Source organism: Barbatula barbatula (genome assembly GCF_947034865.1).
Source record: "Barbatula barbatula genome assembly, chromosome: 18".
Classification (NCBI taxonomy): Eukaryota; Metazoa; Chordata; class Actinopteri; order Cypriniformes; family Nemacheilidae; genus Barbatula; species Barbatula barbatula.
The window spans coordinates 15,385,085-15,404,916 of record NC_136781.1 but is presented as its reverse complement, the minus strand read 5'-3'; positions in this window follow the sequence as shown (position 1 = coordinate 15,404,916).

The following is a 19,832-nucleotide window of genomic DNA, read 5'->3' as shown; positions in this document are numbered from 1 at the left end:
CCGATCTTTCTGCCGATATGATACCAACGGCCATTGATATCTATTAAAAGAGAAATACAGCAGACATGAATCACCAAACATTAGCATTACTCGCTGGACGTGCAGAGCAACAATTATTTAACAAAATTGGTTGAAAATGTAAAATTTTGCGTTTGTTCTAAAAAATCTTTTTAACCTGAATTTTGTTGAATATGTCATTAAATCCACACATGTGCAACACAGAAACAGAATGTTTTCATTGCTAAAGGTGTGAAGTGATGCACAGAATCGTTGTGTGAAGTAAACACAGCTATTGACCCTTCAGAATCAAGGACTGAAACAACACAACGTATAAAACGGATTTCATGTTGTAATTATTAAAGTTAAATCACCTTCAATTCTCACACCGGGATTCTGATCATCCTCCAACTTCTCTTCAGACAGCCTGCCTGAAGTGTGCAGGATTAAAATGTCCACATCATCATTAAAGTCAGAGCCGGCATCATCTGGATCCTCAATGACATCATCACTCCCACTGTGGACGGGAGTCTGGAGGCCGACTGCGGGATGTTCCTGCTGAAATAAACAGTAACACAAGTGGTGTATTGACTATATATATGAAATTGACACACATTGACTTTCCATCTTCAAGATTTCAGAATAAACAAACAATAAATAAAGAAAATGTGTCCGTGTATAAACATCTCAGTACCCGCTGAAAACACTTGTGGTCAAGGATCTCATTCAGCTCCATACGATCCTCTGGATCCTCTTGCAGGCAGGCTTCGATCAGATCACAGCATTCTGTTCAGAAAGACAGAAGAGACGATCATTACCTCGAACGGAATTTATCTGAGTGTCCCTTTAAACTCTCATTCATCATCTTATTCAATTCTTTTATCAAAGCACTTGTTCAGTTTTCTATCATTCAGATGTACAGTTGGTCTGATCTCACCTTCTGTCAAGCCGTCTCTGCTCCATGACCTCTCATTGATCTGATCCAGGTCAAAATGGGTGGGATATCTTCCGCACACCATGGCGAATAGCAGCACGCCCAGCGAGTACACAGTCGCCGGCTTCCCATAGTACTCGCCCCATCGAAAGTATTCGGGGCAGGTGTAGATCCTTGTGCCTAAAGAAAACAGATTATCGTGCAAAAAATGTGACGTCTCAAAAGTGAGCAGGAGAACTATCAGACAATCATCATCTTAGTATTTACGTAAACATTAGGAAAGTGATAAAACATACCCATATACTCCTTGTAAGCTGATCTTTTAAGGAGATCGCCGCACCCGAAGTCGATCATTTTGACCTCCAATGTGTCCGGGATAATCAGGAGGTTTTCCAGTTTTATGTCTCTATGGAAAACCCCCCGCTGGCAGCAGATTTCGGCCGCAAAAGTCGCTTGCCCCATGATATCCAGTGCCACGTCCTCGGTCAAGCTGCCTCCATTTTTTTCCATGAAACATGTCACGTCCATGCACGGAGAGGGGCACTCCAGGACCATGATATATTTGTCCGAAAAGTCCTGCCAGTTCAGAAACTGGACGATTTGAGGGACATGTTCTCCCTTACAGGCAAGCATCTGAAGACCGACCTCGCGGGGAAGAGGCTCAGAATAACCCGGCTAGAAGAAAAACAATTGTTTATCATGAATGGATGAAGGTGATCTAACAAACAGGGATTTAGCTCAGTTTCAAATGAACTATGAAGATGTTTTCTATTGAATAACAACACAAACTACTTACAATGTTGATATAATCCTTCATCACATCATCGGTCTTCCTGACAATTTTCATTGCCACCTGATCAACAAAACAAAGGGATTTGTGTAAGCATTCATCCTGAACAGAACTGTGTTACAACACATTTACAACAGTAATGAGCAAGTTTGGTCAGGTTTCAATAGATCAAACGCTGAAGTCCTGGACACATTAAGGTTTGAAAAGCACGAGACCGAAAAATATCAAACCTTCAATCCATCCCGCAGACACGTCCCTTCATGGACGGCTCCATAACCGCCTTCACCGATCTTTCTGCCGATATGATACCAACGGCCATTGATATCTATTAAAAGAGAAATACAGCAGACATGAATCACCAAACATTAGCATTACTCGCTGGACGTGCAGAGCAACAATTATTTAACAAAATTGGTTGAAAATGTAAAATTTTGCGTTTGTTCTAAAAAATCTTTTTAACCTGAATTTTGTTGAATATGTCATTAAATCCACACATGTGTAACACAGAAACAGAATGTTTTCATTGCTAAAGGTGTGAAGTGATGCACAGAATCGTTGTGTGAAGTAAACACAGCTATTGACCCTTCAGAATCAAGGACTGAAACAACACAACGTATAAAACGGATTTCATGTTGTAATTATTAAAGTTAAATCACCTTCAATTCTCACACCGGGATTCTGATCATCCTCCAACTTCTCTTCAGACAGCCTGCCTGAAGTGTGCAGGATTAAAATGTCCACATCATCATTAAAGTCAGAGCCGGCATCATCTGGATCCTCAATGACATCATCACTCCCACTGTGGACGGGAGTCTGGAGGCCGACTGCGGGATGTTCCTGCTGAAATAAACAGTAACACAAGTGGTGTATTGACTATATATATGAAATTGACACACATTGACTTTCCATCTTCAAGATTTCAGAATAAACAAACAATAAATAAAGAAAATGTGTCCGTGTATAAACATCTCAGTACCCGCTGAAAACACTTGTGGTCAAGGATCTCATTCAGCTCCATACGATCCTCTGGATCCTCTTGCAGGCAGGCTTCGATCAGATCACAGCATTCTGTTCAGAAAGACAGAAGAGACGATCATTACCTCGAACGGAATTTATCTGAGTGTCCCTTTAAACTCTCATTCATCATCTTATTCAATTCTTTTATCAAAGCACTTGTTCAGTTTTCTATCATTCAGATGTACAGTTGGTCTGATCTCACCTTCTGTCAAGCCGTCTCTGCTCCATGACCTCTCATTGATCTGATCCAGGTCAAAATGGGTGGGATATCTTCCGCACACCATGGCGAATAGCAGCACGCCCAGCGAGTACACAGTCGCCGGCTTCCCATAGTACTCGCCCCATCGAAAGTATTCGGGGCAGGTGTAGATCCTTGTGCCTAAAGAAAACAGATTATCGTGCAAAAAATGTGACGTCTCAAAAGTGAGCAGGAGAACTATCAGACAATCATCATCTTAGTATTTACGTAAACATTAGGAAAGTGATAAAACATACCCATATACTCCTTGTAAGCTGATCTTTTAAGGAGATCGCCGCACCCGAAGTCGATCATTTTGACCTCCAATGTGTCCGGGATAATCAGGAGGTTTTCCAGTTTTATGTCTCTATGGAAAACCCCCCGCTGGCAGCAGATTTCGGCCGCAAAAGTCGCTTGCCCCATGATATCCAGTGCCACGTCCTCGGTCAAGCTGCCTCCATTTTTTTCCATGAAACATGTCACGTCCATGCACGGAGAGGGGCACTCCAGGACCATGATATATTTGTCCGAATAGTCCTGCCAGTTCAGAAACTGGACGATTTGAGGGACATGTTCTCCCGCACAGGCAAGCATCTGAAGACCGATCTCGCGGGGAAGAGGCTCAGAATAACCCGGCTAGAAGAAAAACAATTGATTGTCATGAATGGATGAAGGTGATCTAACAAACAGGGATTTAGCTCAGTTTCAAATGAACTATGAAGATGTTTTCTATTGAATAACAACACAAACTACTTACAATGTTGATATAATCCTTCATCACATCATCGGTCTTCCTGACAATTTTCATTGCCACCTGATCAACAAAACAAAGGGATTTGTGTAAGCATTCATCCTGAACAGAACTGTGTTATAACACATTTACAACAGTAATGAGCAAGTTTGGTCAGGTTTCAATAGATCAAACGCTGAAGTCCTGGACACATTAAGGTTTGAAAAGCACGAGACCGAAAAATATCAAACCTTCAATCCATCCCGCAGACACGTCCCTTCATGGACGGCTCCATAACCGCCTTCACCGATCTTTCTGCCGATATGATACCAACGGCCATTGATATCTATTAAAAGAGAAATACAGCAGACATGAATCACCAAACATTATCATTACTCGCTGGACGTGCAGAGCAACAATTATTTAACAAAATTGGTTGAAAATGTAAAATTTTGCGTTTGTTCTAAAAAATCTTTTTAACCTGAATTTTGTTGAATATGTCATTAAATCCACACATGTGTAACACAGAAACAGAATGTTTTCATTGCTAAAGGTGTGAAGTGATGCACAGAATCGTTGTGTGAAGTAAACACAGCTATTGACCCTTCAGAATCAAGGACTGAAACAACACAACGTATAAAACGGATTTCATGTTGTAATTATTAAAGTTAAATCACCTTCAATTCTCACACCGGGATTCTGATCATCCTCCAACTTCTCTTCAGACAGCCTGCCTGAAGTGTGCAGGATTAAAATGTCCACATCATCATTAAAGTCAGAGCCGGCATCATCTGGATCCTCAATGACATCATCACTCCCACTGTGGACGGGAGTCTGGAGGCCGACTGCGGGATGTTCCTGCTGAAATAAACAGTAACACAAGTGGTGTATTGACTATATATATGAAATTGACACACATTGACTTTCCATCTTCAAGATTTCAGAATAACCAAACAATAAATAAAGAAAATGTGTCCGTGTATAAACATCTCAGTACCCGCTGAAAACACTTGTGGTCAAGGATCTCATTCAGCTCCATACGATCCTCTGGATCCTCTTGCAGGCAGGCTTCGATCAGATCACAGCATTCTGTTCAGAAAGACAGAAGAGACGATCATTACCTCGAACGGAATTTATCTGAGTGTCCCTTTAAACTCTCATTCATCATCTTATTCAATTCTTTTATCAAAGCACTTGTTCAGTTTTCTATCATTCAGATGTACAGTTGGTCTGATCTCACCTTCTGTCAAGCCGTCTCTGCTCCATGACCTCTCATTGATCTGATCCAGGTCAAAATGGGTGGGATATCTTCCGCACACCATGGCGAATAGCAGCACGCCCAGCGAGTACACAGTCGCCGGCTTCCCATAGTACTCGCCCCATCGAAAGTATTCGGGGCAGGTGTAGATCCTTGTGCCTAAAGAAAACAGATTATCGTGCAAAAAATGTGACGTCTCAAAAGTGAGCAGGAGAACTATCAGACAATCATCATCTTAGTATTTACGTAAACATTAGGAAAGTGATAAAACATACCCATATACTCCTTGTAAGCTGATCTTTTATGGAGATCTCCGCACCCGAAGTCGATCATTTTGACCTCCAATGTGTCCGGGATAATCAGGAGGTTTTCCAGTTTTATGTCTCTATGGAAAACCCCCCGCTGGCAGCAGATTTCGGCCGCAAAAGTCGCTTGCCCCATGATATCCAGTGCCACGTCCTCGGTCAAGCTGCCTCCATTTTTTTCCATGAAACATGTCACGTCCATGCACGGAGAGGGGCACTCCAGGACCATGATATATTTGTCCGAATAGTCCTGCCAGTTCAGAAACTGGACGATTTGAGGGACATGTTCTCCCGCACAGGCAAGCATCTGAAGACCGATCTCGCGGGGAAGAGGCTCAGAATAACCCGGCTAGAAGAAAAACAATTGATTGTCATGAATGGATGAAGGTGATCTAACAAACAGGGATTTAGCTCAGTTTCAAATGAACTATGAAGATGTTTTCTATTGAATAACAACACAAACTACTTACAATGTTGATATAATCCTTCATCACATCATCGGTCTTCCTGACAATTTTCATTGCCACCTGATCAACAAAACAAAGGGATTTGTGTAAGCATTCATCCTGAACAGAACTGTGTTATAACACATTTACAACAGTAATGAGCAAGTTTGGTCAGGTTTCAATAGATCAAACGCTGAAGTCCTGGACACATTAAGGTTTGAAAAGAAGATGAGCACGAGACCGAAAAATATCAAACCTTCAATCCATCCCGCAGACACGTCCCTTCATGGACGGCTCCATAACCGCCTTCACCGATCTTTCTGCCGATATGATACCAACGGCCATTGATATCTATTAAAAGAGAAATACAGCAGACATGAATCACCAAACATTAGCATTACTCGCTGGACGTGCAGAGCAACAATTATTTAACAAAATTGGTTGAAAATGTAAAATTTTGCGTTTGTTCTAAAAAATCTTTTTAACCTGAATTTTGTTGAATATGTCATTAAATCCACACATGTGCAACACAGAAACAGAATGTTTTCATTGCTAAAGGTGTGAAGTGATGCACAGAATCGTTGTGTGAAGTAAACACAGCTATTGACCCTTCAGAATCAAGGACTGAAACAACACAACGTATAAAACGGATTTCATGTTGTAATTATTAAAGTTAAATCACCTTCAATTCTCACACCGGGATTCTGATCATCCTCCAACTTCTCTTCAGACAGCCTGCCTGAAGTGTGCAGGATTAAAATGTCCACATCATCATTAAAGTCAGAGCCGGCATCATCTGGATCCTCAATGACATCATCACTCCCACTGTGGACGGGAGTCTGGAGGCCGACTGCGGGATGTTCCTGCTGAAATAAACAGTAACACAAGTGGTGTATTGACAATATATATGAAATTGACACACATTGACTTTCCAGCTTCAAGATTTCAGAATAAACAAACAACAAATGTAGAAAATGTGTCCGTGTATAAACATCTCAGTACCCGCTGAAAACACTTGTGGTCAAGGATCTCATTCAGCTCCATACGATCCTCTGGATCCTCTTGCAGGCAGGCTTCGATCAGATCACAGCATTCTGTTCAGAAAGACAGAAGAGACGATCATTACCTCGAACGGAATTTATCTGAGTGTCCCTTTAAACTCTCATTCATCATCTTATTCAATACTTTTATCAAAGCACTTGTTCAGTTTTCTATCATTCAGATGTACAGTTGGTCTGATCTCACCTTCTGTCAAGCCGTCTCTGCTCCATGACCTCTCATTGATCTGATCCAGGTCAAAATGGGTGGGATATCTTCCGCACACCATGGCGAATAGCAGCACGCCCAGCGAGTACACAGTCGCCGGCTTCCCATAGTACTCGCCCCATCGAAAGTATTCGGGGCAGGTGTAGATCCTTGTGCCTAAAGAAAACAGATTATCGTGCAAAAAATGTGACGTCTCAAAAGTGAGCAGGAGAACTATCAGACAATCATCATCTTAGTATTTACGTAAACATTAGGAAAGTGATAAAACATACCCATATACTCCTTGTAAGCTGATCTTTTAAGGAGATCGCCGCACCCGAAGTCGATCATTTTGACCTCCAATGTGTCCGGGATAATCAGGAGGTTTTCCAGTTTTATGTCTCTATGGAAAACCCCCCGCTGGCAGCAGATTTCGGCCGCAAAAGTCGCTTGCCCCATGATATCCAGTGCCACGTCCTCGGTCAAGCTGCCTCCATTTTTTTCCATGAAACATGTCACGTCCATGCACGGAGAGGGGCACTCCAGGACCATGATATATTTGTCCGAAAAGTCTTGCCAGTCCAGAAACTGGACGATTTGAGGGACATGTTCTCCCGCACAGGCAAGCATCTGAAGACCGATCTCGCGGGGAAGAGGCTCAGAATAACCCGGCTAGAAGAAAAACAATTGTTTATCATGAATGGATGAAGGTGGTCTAACAAACAGGGATTTAGCTCAGTTTCAAATGAACTATGAAGCTGTTTTCTATTGAATAACAACACAAACTACTTACAATGTTGATATAATCCTTCATCACATCATCGGTCTTCCTGACAATTTTCATTGCCACCTGATCAACAAAACAAAGGGATTTGTGTAAGCATTCATCCTGAACAGAACTGTGTTACAACACATTTACAACAGTAATGAGCAAGTTTGGTCAGGTTTCAATAGATCAAACGCTGAAGTCCTGGACACATTAAGGTTTGAAAAGAAGATGAGCACGAGACAGAAAAAAAGGGAAAAATATCAAACCTTCAATCCATCCCGCAGACACGTCCCTTCATGGACGGCTCCATAACCGCCTTCACCGATCTTTTTGCCGATTTCATACCAACGGCCATTGATATCTATTAAAAGAGAAATGCAGCAAACATTAGCCAAACATTAGCAATACTTCACCTAAAACAAAAACTGTTTAACATAAAACGCTGTAAAGAGAATCGTTGTGTGAATAAAACACAGCTATTGAACAATCAGAATCAAGGAGTGAATTATGAAACTAAACTCGCCTTCAAATTTCACACCGGGGTTCTGTTTCTCCTCTTTGTCCTCATTAAAGTGGACGGGAGTCTGGATGTCGTCAGCAGGATATTTGTCCTGAAAGAAACAGTCATATAAGTGGCGTGTTGTCTAAATACATTATATTGACTTTTCAACGAATGCAGAAAAGTGTCGGGTGTATAAACATGTTAGTACCTTAATGCATTTGTGGTTCAGGATCTCATACAGATAAATACGATCCTCTGGATCCTCTTGCAGACAGGCTTTGATCAAATCGCAGCATTCTGTTCAGAAAGACAGAAGAGACGATTATGATCTTGAACTGTGAGCTTATCTGTTGTCACTTTAAACTCTCATTCATCATTATATTCAATTATATGATCAATGCACTTGTTCTGTTTACTATCATTCAGAAGTAAAGTTGGTCTGATGAAGATCTCACCTTCTGTCAAGCCATCGTTGTACCAGATATTGTCAGTGATCAGGTTCAGGTCATTCGTGTCTGGGAATCTCCCGCACACCATGACAAACAATAGCACCCCGAGCGAGTACACTGTCGCCGGCAGTCCGTAATACTCGCCCGTTTTAAAAAACTCTGGGCAGGCGTAGTCTCTTGTGCCTGAAAACACATTTCACATCATGTTACAGTATTTTGTAGCCTGAATCGGAATGCTGTCATCTTATTTATATCAATGTAAATTATTTGTCTAAAATGATAACACATACCCATAAACGTCTTGTAAGATGACCTTCTCAGCAGATCGCCGCACCCAAAGTCAATGAGTTTGATCAGCTCTGTTGTTATGAGGAGGTTCTCCATATTGATATTACGGTGGAAAATACTCTTTTGGCAGCACTTGTAGGCAGCCGTTGTCGCCTGCCACATGATTTCTATGGCAGACTCCTCACTGAGTTTTCCCCCGTTGCTCATAAAAAAAGAATGTACTGTAATGCAGGGAGACGGGCGCTCCAGGACCATGACGTAGTAGTCCGGATACACCTGCCAGTCCAAGAGCTGGACAACCTCAGGAACAGTTTCTCCCTTACAGACAAGCGTGTGAAGAGCCAGCTCACGTGGCAGAGGCTCAGGATGACCCGGCTAGAAGACAGACACAGCACAGAGTTTGGAAAAACTGAAGACGGTGGTATTATGTGTATGTAAACATTGATGAAGATGTTTTCAATTGAAAAATAATGGGTACTACTTACGATGCTGATATAATCCAGATTTCTTGACGTATTGACACGTTTCACTGCCACCTGATCAACAAAACAAGGATTTAGTTAAACCACTTCATTCAAAGCATTCATCCTGAGCAGACATGTAAGAAATACAAGCACTAAATAGTGGATATAAGATGCATGTAGATGTGTGTAGAGGACAGAGTGAGATATTAAATAAATGAGCACAAGACTATTTGTTATGTAGGTAAAAATTCAAACCTTCAAGCCATCCGTCACCCGGGTCCCTTCAAAAATGACTCCAAAAGCGCTTTGAGCCATTATGCCACCGATCTCATACTGGCATGAATTGATTTCTATTAAATTGAAATTGACATAAAACACCAAACATTAGCGATTCTTCATCCAAAACTTTTTAACAATATTTGTCTTATTTATGAGCAGTTGTGTTGTGTTGGGATTACGGATGTAAACTCACCCTGAAGGACCACGCTGGGCTCCTCAACTCCTCCAATCTCCTCCTCAGTCAGACTGACTGACGCTGGTTGACATAAAACACCAAACATTAGCGATTCTTCATCCAAAACAATTTAACAATATTTGTCTGATTTATGAGCGGTTGTGTTATGTTGGGATTACGGATGTAAACTCACCCTGAAGAACCACGCTGGGCTCCTCAACTCCTCCAATCTCCTCCTCAGCCAGACTGACTGACGCTGGTTGACATAAAACACCAAACATTAGCGATTCTTCATCCAAAACAATTTAACAATATTTGTCTGATTTATGAGCGGTTGTGTTATGTTGGGATTACGGATGTAAACTCACCCTGAAGGACCACGCTGGGCTCCTCAACTCCTCCAATCTCCTCCTCAGTCAGACTGACTGACGCTGGTTGACATAAAACACCAAACATTAGCGATTCTTCATCCAAAACAATTTAACAATATTTGTCTTATTAATGAGCAGTTGTGTTATGTTGGGATTACGGATGTAAACTCACCCTGAAGGACCACGCTGGGCTCCTCAACTCCTCCAATCTCCTCCTCAGCCAGACTGACTGACGCTGGTTGACATAAAACACCAAACATTAGCGATTCTTCATCCAAAACAATTTAACAATATTTGTCTGATTTATGAGCGGTTGTGTTATGTTGGGATTACGGATGTAAACTCACCCTGAAGGACCACGCTGGGCTCCTCAACTCCTCCAATCTCCTCCTCAGTCAGACTGACTGAAGCTGGTTGACATAAAACACCAAACATTAGCGATTCTTCATCCAAAACAATTTAACATTATTTGTCTGATTTATGAGCGGTTGTGTTATGTTTGGATTACGGATGTAAACTCACCCTGAAGGACCACGCTGGGCTCCTCAACTCCTCCAATCTCCTCCTCAGCCAGACTGACTGACGCTGGTTGACATAAAACACCAAACATTAGCGATTCTTCATCCAAAACTTTTTAACAATATTTGTCTGATTTATGAGCGGTTGTGTTATGTTTGGATTACGGATGTAAACTCACCCTGAAGGACCACGCTGGGCTCCTCAACTCCTCCAATCTCCTCCTCAGCCAGACTGACTGACGCTGGTTGACATAAAACACCAAACATTAGCGATTCTTCATCCAAAACAATTTAACAATATTTGTCTGATTTATGAGCAGTTGTGTTATGTTGGGATTACAGATGTAAACTCACCCTGAAGGACCACGCTGGGCTCCTCAACTCCTCCAATCTCCTCCTCAGCCAGACTGACTGACGCTGGTTGGATTTTCTCATCCCAATCCAGCTCTTCCTCGTGGTGGATAGTGACTGGATCCTCAAAGGGATTCTCAATCGAGTCTGAGCCACAGTGCACCTGCACAACGGGCTCAGAAAGGACTGGATCCTGAATGCTGAGAATCTCCAGGTCACAGGTGGGAGTTTCCTGGTTTTCCTGAAACTCTGCAGTGACAAACACACAAGTTAAAGTCAATCAAAAGATTATTCATGAAATAATCGACACTTAACGTTACATTCGTGAATCCTACACGATACTGAAAATGGAGAAACTATAGTCAGTTCCAGTAGGACATCCTTGCAAACACCATAAATAATATTCAACATAAAAGGTCAAATTGTTTGTTCTACATTATATAACAGAATTCAAAGGTTATGAAAGTTTGATTCAAACTACAGTTTTGTTTATGAAATAATTCGTCTTGATTCGTTTACTATTCGAGAAACGGGGAAATATTTATGAGTGAACTGAACCTAAACATTTGAACGGAAGTGTAACTACATAAAGTGATGATATGACTTACCGTCGGTGGGCTTCTCAGATGCCACATCGATTCCTTCAGTGGCCTGAACCACCGCACCTTTACTGAGGCTTTTCTTCCTTCTCCAGAACCTCTTCTTCTTCCTTCCTGCATCGCATTTACCGTTCGCGGTCGATGGTGCAGGTGTGCATTGTTGGTACACACCGCTCCGATCGTCAACGCTGGCGGTTTTAACGCATTTGCAAAATTCTTGACCCATTTCACCGTTAGCCGTAAACAAACAGTAAAGAAACGCCAAGTGCACTGAAGTAACTGTCAGCAAACGCAGCAGAAACAACAATAAGCTGAGCTCGTGCTGTCAACACACTATATAAGCCAAGACGCGCAGTTTACATTGTTACGTCGTTTTAGAACGTTTGTGGCCCAATGAGGTGTCAGTAGAAAACGTGAACTTGTTGCGCTAAGCTGAGCGCTCATTGGTCGGCTCGCTCAGTGACTGTTTTTGAGGAGAACGGCAAATCCTAGATTTCATTGAGTTGTGTTATTAATCTGTAACGATTACAGGTAAAACACTTATCATGTGATTCTTATGTGTGTTGCCGCGTTTATTAATGTCAATAAATAAAGTGTTTTAAAGACTAAGATTGTTGTCGTTTAAAAGCGCTTGTCTGTGTTCATACGTTACTAGACGCGGCCGCCATTTTGGCTCGCACCTGATTCTCAATATTGAAACGCCATTGAATACATTAAAGTGTTTTTAAAATGAAAATAAACATGAACGGTTGTCCGGGACAAGTGAATGTTTTGTATGGGCGAGTGAGAGAGAACCTGCCCGACCGGACATAATAATAACTGCTACGAAAAACTCGGTCCGTGTATTAATAGTAAGAATATGTGCATTAGACAGAGCTGCGTGTTTTTATGAATTGCGTTTGTGTGACAATAATCAATGGCGCACCGCATTGAGTCCATATAACTAGAAATGCTGTTCTGAGTGAATGAGGTGCAGTTTAACATACACGAGTGTCTGCGTCTGCACTGTATGATGATATAAACACATGAACTTCATCTCCAGTTGCTCTGAGAGTTTATCATCAAACACACACGAACTCAAGCGTCTTCCCGACGACCCGTCAAAATAAAAGTCCACCTCGACAAAAACGACTGCAGTGTACTGTAGTATTTTCTCAATGACATTGTAGTAGCCTTGTAGTAAATGCAGTAAACACTGTAGTAAACTACAGTAATGTTAAAACACTAGAGTATCTAGGGATCTTACTGTAGTGAATAACAGTTATTTGGACACATATAACTCTTTTGGATCTAATTTATCCATATGTATGTAACATTAATGTCATTTGTAAGTTATCTGCCTATTCATGTGATGAACTGTCTTTTCATATTTTTATAACGATGACGTTTTATACTGTTTGGCCTCTGTAGCACCAGTGCTTTGTGTAAAAATGGTCAACACTGACACTAATAATAATTACCGCTTACATTTGTTCTATAGAAATCATTGAGAGTATTAACACATGTAGGCAGACCCAGCAGATAACATGCTTATAAGCAAACTTGACCAATCAGGATCTGAAACAATTTTATTGACACTTCAAATGAAATATATTATTTTCATCTCTGGAGAGTTAATATTTGTGGATGATAAATGTAGTTTGCATCTGACACAAATATTTTCAAGTGTTTATGGAGTGTTGTGATGTTTTCATCTGCAGTTGGTGATCTTTCAGCTGCTGATGTAATTTATCTCGAATTCATAATGTTTTACTCAGAAATTCCTCTTTAAAGGAAGTTTGTCGTCTTCTGAAAAGAATCTCACTGACAGAGAAATTATGGAAATGATGTGTCAATATCTATAACCTGATTTAGATTGCCCCTTTTTAGGTTATTTTTATTTCTTGGGAATACATTTACATTAAGTCATTCAGCCGACGCTTTTATCCAAAGCAACTTATAGAGAGTTCAGGGACCAATAAGCGGTATGTCATACGGGAGCAATAATACAATAGATGCTAATACAAAGTTACTTTCAATAAAATCTGCCAGACAAATACCTGTTGAGAGAAAGACAGAGGTTTTTTTTCTTCATTTGTCTGTCAAGTATTCACAGAAGAGATGGGTTGAATGTTGTGAGAGATGTGGTTGACCGGACCGTGTTAGGAAGAATGTTCCACCAGCAATGAGTTGTGAAGGAGAATGAGCAGGAAAGTGATTTACTGGCCTTATGAGAAGACAATACAAGACGCCGCTGGTTTGCTGAATGCAATTACTATCAATTAAACTGCAGTTGGTTTGTTTTGATTTAAGACATAAAAATGTGTGAACTCACACAATAAAACACAAAAGGTAGTTATCGAATTTTGGTTCCTAACTGTGTTTATCTGAACATGTAATCTCAAGGTTGGACTACTGCAATGCTCTCCTTGCTGGTCTTCCTGAAAAGGCTATCAAACCCTTCAGCTGGTTCAGAATGCAGCAGCACGCCTCGTCTTCCAACAGCCCAAAAGGTTCATGTGACGCCCCTTTTCATCCCTCCACTGACTACCGGATGAAGCCCGAATCAGATTCAAGTCACCGATGTTTGCCTACAGGACTATCACTGGATCTAAACCGGCATACTTTCACTCCCCCCTACACCCCATCAAGAACCCTGCGTTCAGCAAATGAGCGGCATCTTGTATTGTCTTCTCATAAGGGCAGTAAATCGCTTTGTTTCACAACTCATTCCTGGTGGAAAATTCTTCCTAACTCGGTCCAGTCAACCACATCTCTCACAATCTTCAAAAAACAACTTAAAACCCATCTCTTCTGTGAATACTTGACAGACAATAAAGAAAAGTACACCAACCCTCTCTCTTCTCTGAACAGGTAGTGGTCCAGCTTTTGTTGAAACTAGTAACTTTGTATTAGCACCTGATGTATTTTTGCTCTTTTATGACATATCGCTTATTGCTCCCCGAACTCTGTATTAAGTCGCTTTGGATAAAAGCTAAATGACTAAATGTAAATGACTTTTTGTGACCTCTGCAGTATACAGAATATATTTGAAAGAATGTTGGTAACCAAATAACTTTTGACCCTGTTGACTTCCATTGTATGGCCACAAAACCACTGAGACATTTCTCAAAATAACTTATTTTGTTCTACAGAAATCACAACATGTTTTGAATGGTTTGATGGTGAATACAGAAATCATATATATTAATAATTATCCCTCTATGGATAGAATAACAAGTACCTTAAAAAAGCACAGATTTTACTTTATGCATCTCTTGTGACAACTAGCCCCGGTCTTATTTGTATATGGGTAGTTGAAAGACTAATATGCAAATTTCTCCTATGGTGTGAGATATATCTCTCTTGTTTTCTCTCTTCTATTTATCATTTTATATGACACATATAATTATTAATAACATAAAACTGTCATGAATCACAAAGATGGAGAACCCAAATGCAGGCAGCCAAAACAGGGATGACGGGGTTAACAAAGATTTTAATATTTAAATAAACACAAAACAAAAACCCACGAGGGGGTAAAACAAGACTAGATAAATAATAACAACTACAGGACACGGACTAACTAGACTGAACAAAATAAAATACTAAGACAAGACTAGACTAACTTACAAGGTAACAATAATTCAAGATACAAATAATCCAACAAACAGGTAGCGCATGGGAAAGGCAAACAACTTACAGAATACAATGAACGAGCACAGGACTATAGACAAGAGGAGGCTTTAAAGGGAAACAAACACAGGATAATTGAACAAGGGGCAGGTGTAGGTAATGAGACACTAATGGGAAGGCTAACGAGACAAAAGGGCGGGAAACACTGACGAGACACGAGAAAGCACATGGCATGTCAGAATCAAAACAAAGCCATGTCTTTCTCACACAAAACCTAAGGCTATGCCATGACTCCGCTGCAAGACCAAAAATAAACATGACATGATAGCGGAATCATGACATAAGCCCCCCCTTAAATGAACACCTCCAGGTGTTCATCAAGGGGTAGACTAACAAGACAAGACAGACTGGGAACACGACAATACAAGGCAAAACAAAGAAAACAATATCAGGGGCAAACAAGCAAGCAAAATCACAGGGTTGGGGTGAGACAATAAAAATAATAAACATGGGAGGGGGGGTGGGGGAACAACAAAGTTCACGGGAGGGTGTCCAAGAGGGTAGGGATAGGGTGGGACAGTCCTAGTTCCCGGGGGCGCTCGCGAGCGTGGAATCCCAGGGGACTTGATGGGAGAAGTCCTCGGGGGAACTGTTCTTGTTCCCGGCTTGAAGGCCGGCTGAGCCACAGGCTGGAAGGCCGGCTGAGCCACCGGCTGGAAGGCCGTCTGGAAGGCCGGCTGAGCCACCGGCTGGAAGGCCGTCTGAGCCACCGGCTGGAAGGCCGGCTGGATAGGACTGGGAGCAGGACTTGACGCCGGCTGGAAGGCCGGCAGGGCAGGACTGGGTGCAGGACTTGACGCCGGCTGGAAGGCCGGCAGGGCAGGACTGGGTGCAGGACTTGACGCCGGCTGGAAGGCCGGCAGGGCAGGACTGGGTGCAGGACTTGACGCCGGCTGGAAGGCCGGCAGGGCAGGACTGGGTGCAGGACTTGACGCCGGCTGGAAGGCCGGCAGGGCAGGACTGGGTGCAGGACTTGACGCCGGCTGGAAGGCCGGCAGGGCAGGACTGGGTGCAGGACTTGACGCCGGCTGGAAGGCCGGCAGGGCAGGACTGGGTGCAGGACTTGACGCCGGCTGGAAGGCCGGCAGGGCAGGACTGGGTGCAGGACTTGGCACTTGCGTGGACGCCTGGGCAGGACTTGGCACTTGCGTGGACGCCTGGGCAGGACTTGGCACTTGCGTGGACGCCTGGGCAGGACTTGGCACTTGCGTGGACGCCTGGGCAGGACTTGGCACTTGCGTGGACGCCTGGGCAGGACTTGGCACTTGCGTGGACGCCTGGGCAGGACTTGGCACTTGACTGAGTGCAGGTGGGACCACCGGACTTGGGACCACCGGACTTGGGACCACCGGACTTGGGACCACCGGACTTGGGACCACCGGACTTGGGACCACCGGACTTGGGACCACCGGACTTGGGACCACCGGACTTGGGACCACCGGACTTGGGACCACCGGACTTGGGACCACCGGACTTGGGACCACCGGACTTGGGACCACCGGACTTGGGACCACCGGACTTGGGACCACCGGACTTGGGACCACCGGACTTGGGACCACCGGACTTGGGACCACCGGACTTGGGACCACCGGACTTGGGACCACCGGACTTGGGACCACCGGACTTGGGACCACCGGACTTGGGACCACCGGACTTGGGACCACCGGACTTGGGACCACCGGACTTGGGACCACCGGACTTGGGACCACCGGACTTGGGACCACCGGACTTGGGACCACCGGACTTGGGACCACCGGACTTGGGACCACCGGACTTGGGACCACCGGACTTGGGACCACCGGACTTGGGACCACCGGACTTGGGACCACCGGACTTGGGACCACCGGACTTGGGACCACCGGACTTGGGACCACCGGACTTGGGACCACCGGACTTGGGACCACCGGACTTGGGACCACCGGACTTGGGACCACCGGACTTGGGACCACCGGACTTGGGACCACCGGACTTGGGACCACCGGACTTGGGACCACCGGACTTGGGACCACCGGACTTGGGACCACCGGACTTGGGACCACCGGACTTGGGACCACCGGACTTGGGACCACCGGACTTGGGACCACCGGACTTGGGACCACCGGACTTGGGACCACCGGACTTGGGACCACCGGACTTGGGACCACCGGACTTGGGACCACCGGACTTGGGACCACCGGACTTGGGACCACCGGACTTGGGACCACCGGACTTGAGACCACCGGACTTGAGACCACCGGACTTGAGACCTCAGGAGGCCCGCTGGACGATCGGGCCCTCCTGCTCGTATGGCGCCCCCCCAAAAAATATTTGGGCTGAGTCCCGGTGTTTTCTTCCGGCTGGAGCTTCGGGCTGGACAATACACCCCTCCTCGGCTTCCCTTTCTTTGACCGGCTCACGGTGGGTGTAGCCGGCTGCGGAGAAGCGGTGGGGAGCTCGACTAGCTCCGTGCTAGAGTCGTCGAAGGGAGCAGAGGGTGGGGAGAGGCACACGGCCCCGATTTGCAAAACCCGACCCCCAGGGGCCGAGTCCAAGAGGGCCGTGGGGTTGAGATGGTTTGAGACCCTGGGCGAATCCCGATCATAAATCCAGCTGACCAGATCTGTGAAACCCAGGGGTCTCAGCCTCCTCATCTCCGACTGGGAGATTGGCTCTGCAAGGCAGCGGTTGAATATCGCCTTCAATTCCTCCTCAGAGAAGCAGCCTCGCTTGGCGGTTGCCAGGAAGTGGTCGGCGAAGTCCCAAATCCTGGAGTTTCCCTGGCGGAGGCCAAAGAGGAGGTGCGCCTCCTTGACACGGTCTCTCGGGTCCATTCTGCCTGCTGGGTTCAGTTGGGCTCGTTCATTCTGTCATGAATCACAAAGATGGAGAACCCAAATGCAGGCAGCCAAAACAGGGATGACGGGGTTAACAAAGATTTTAATATTTAAATAAACACAAAACAAAAACCCACGAGGGGGTAAAACAAGACTAGATAAATAATAACAACTACAGGACACGGACTAACTAGACTGAACAAAATAAAATACTAAGACAAGACTAGACTAGACTAACTTACAAGGTAACAATAATTCAAGATACAAATAATCCAACAAACAGGTAGCGCATGGGAAAGGCAAACAACTTACAGAATACAATGAACGAGCACAGGACTATAGACAAGAGGAGGCTTTAAAGGGAAACAAACACAGGATAATTGAACAAGGGGCAGGTGTAGGTAATGAGACACTAATGGGAAGGCTAACGAGACAAAAGGGCGGGAAACACTGACGAGACACGAGAAAGCACATGGCATGTCAGAATCAAAACAAAGCCATGTCTTTCTCACACAAAACCTAAGGCTATGCCATGACTCCGCTGCAAGACCAAAAATAAACATGACATGATAGCGGAATCATGACATAAAACAATGTAATATTAACAGTTTGTTTTCAGAATTTTGCTTCGTGACACCATAGGACGCAGACACATATATGCACAGGGTAGATATAAACATTTGAGACATTTAAATGCCATTAAAAAGCTGTAACAGTAAATACGATGAGAAAGTATAAACAATATAAGGTATAAATACAAAGCCGAAATAAATCAACTTAAACATGTGTAACTTGTAACCAAGGTTACGGCTTTTTTAATTGACAAACATTGTCGCTTCACTACAAACTCGAGTAGATTTGATCCATTTGAACGCAGTTTGACGAGTTCAGTTTCCTCCATAATTTGAAGAAATGGATCACAGACATAAATATTTGACTGAGTCCAGGTAAAGTATCATCTACACATAATGAACAACATCCATGAAAGAGTCTTATTTTCATCTTTTTACTTTCAGAGGCTTATTTTGTCATGTGCGACTGACTCCCATTCACAGAAGTCCACGTAAGTGTGTGTTATAGATGTTGTGTGTGTGTATGAAATGCCTTCAATCAAACTTTACACCTGAAACTGTCTTTTTATTGATGGATTTATCGTTATGGCCTCAGCGAAGAGAGAAGACACAATCCGTCCGTCTGCCGCGGACCTGTGGAGGAGAAAACAGGCCGAGCGAGAGGTAAGAAGTGAGGATGTTTAACTTAACAGTCACTGTAAAGCTATTAACGGCTGATTCGACGCTTTATCGGGCTAAAGGTCATTTAGTGCACTTCTAAACTGAATAAGCTAAAGTGTTAAATGCCTATGAGGGACATGCAGTAAGCATTGTGCTTCTGCAGTTGAAGCTTCCCCAAGTGTCCAGTAGAGGGCGCACTCAGCTTGAGCCTTTGCGCCCTCGGATGCTGCTCTCAGGTCTGGAGACATCCAGAGGTGAGTGAGCTTCACATACTGTAGGAGAGATAATAGGATCAATAAACCTTTCACATCACAGAACCTCGAATGATCTAAAGTCTTCACGTCAAGTCTTCATGCACTCTTTAGAAGTCTAATGCTCGCTTGCTGC